The sequence below is a fragment of the Perkinsus marinus genome, assembly GCF_000006405.1.
Source record: "Perkinsus marinus ATCC 50983 genomic scaffold scf_1104296963044, whole genome shotgun sequence".
In the NCBI taxonomy this organism is placed as follows: Eukaryota; Perkinsozoa; order Perkinsida; family Perkinsidae; genus Perkinsus; species Perkinsus marinus.
This window is the reverse complement of record NW_003205194.1, coordinates 1-1318: the sequence shown is the minus strand read 5'-3', so window position 1 is coordinate 1318 and position 1318 is coordinate 1. Positions and strand designations below refer to the sequence as shown.

The window sequence follows — 1318 nt, the reverse complement described above, 5'->3', positions numbered from 1 at the left end:
CCATTTAGGTACGGAGGGTGAAATAGCCACGCACAGGAGATGATATTTGCGTTTCTGGCGAGCGCAATTTGGTTTTGTGTTATGGGTTCATGGAACCGAGTGATTCATCAGGTTGGGGACTAAGATGAGTTATGAACGCAGAACTCATGTTCTTTGGTAGTTGAGAGTAACGTTCTCTCAATTTTTACTTCCCATCCCAACCCGCCCGTACAGGAGAGGCCCAGCATCCGATTATGTCGCGTTGGAAACCATCGCACCATTTCTCGGTTATGCGGGCCTGGGCAATTGGGATATTCATCATTCGTAGCTCGACCTGGTGTGTTGGTAGAGCACTGTGCTTCTACTCTGAACACCCAGGTTCGATTCAGGCTTTTGTCCTGATAATTAAACTCGAATGATGCTTTATCCAATTGCCCCTCTCTCCCAATCTCCTGTGTACAGGCGGCTTCATTGGTCAATCCGTCAGGATACGTGAGCGGAATTCGGATTGCTCAGGTACAGCCGTTGGTGCGCACCACTATCTCATGTGCTTGCCTTCAGCGTCTTGTGCAAACTAGTTGGAGCTTCACATCGAATGGCCGATTCAGGGTGCGTGAGCGGAATCCGGATTGCTCAGGTACAGCCGTTGGTGCGCACCACTATCTCATGTGCTTGCCTTCAGCGTCTTGTGCAAACTAGGTGGAGCTTCACATCGGATGCCCGATTTCGTTGACGTAAGATGGATGAAGAGGAAGTGAGGTTGATGTATACCCGATGCATCGAACCTACGACCATCTGCTCCGTAGGCAGACATTCTATCCAGCTGAACTAATCGGGCGATGAAGCTAGTCACTTTGATTGATATTAAAGTTGAATACTCTTCCGAAATGGTTTAGGCGGTAATTGGTCAATCCGTCAGGATACGTGAGCGGAATTCGGATTGCTCAGGTACAGCCGTTGGTGCGCACCACTATCTCATGTGCTTGCCTTCAGCGTCTTGTGCAAACTAGTTGGAGCTTCACATCGGATGCCCGATTTCGTTGACGTACGATAGATGAAGAGGAAATGAGATTGATGTATACCCGATGCAGGATTCGAACCTACGACCATCTGCTCCGTAGGTAGACATACTATCCAGCTGAACTAATCGGGCGATGAAACTAGTCACTTTGATTGATATTAAAGTTGAATACTCTTCCGAAATGGTTTAGGCGGTAATTGGTCAATCCGTCAGGATCTGTGAGCGGAATTCGGATTGCTCACGTACAGCCGTTGGTGCGCACCACTATCTCATGTGCTTGCCTTCAGCGTCTTGTGCAAACTAGTTGGAGCTTCACAT

The 1318-nt window shown here is 48.5% G+C and overlaps 2 non-coding genes across 2 annotated transcripts; both read right to left on the bottom strand.

Annotated features, from left to right (window-relative positions):
• Window positions 1–747: 747 nt before the first annotated feature.
• Window positions 748–817, bottom strand: Pmar_PMAR007541. Its single transcript has one exon. It is a non-coding gene; the product is annotated as a tRNA-Arg (tRNA).
• Window positions 818–1058: 241 nt separating this feature from the next.
• On the bottom strand, window positions 1059–1132 carry Pmar_PMAR007540. The gene has a single exon. It is a non-coding gene; the product is annotated as a tRNA-Arg (tRNA).
• Window positions 1133–1318: the final 186 nt, after the last annotated feature.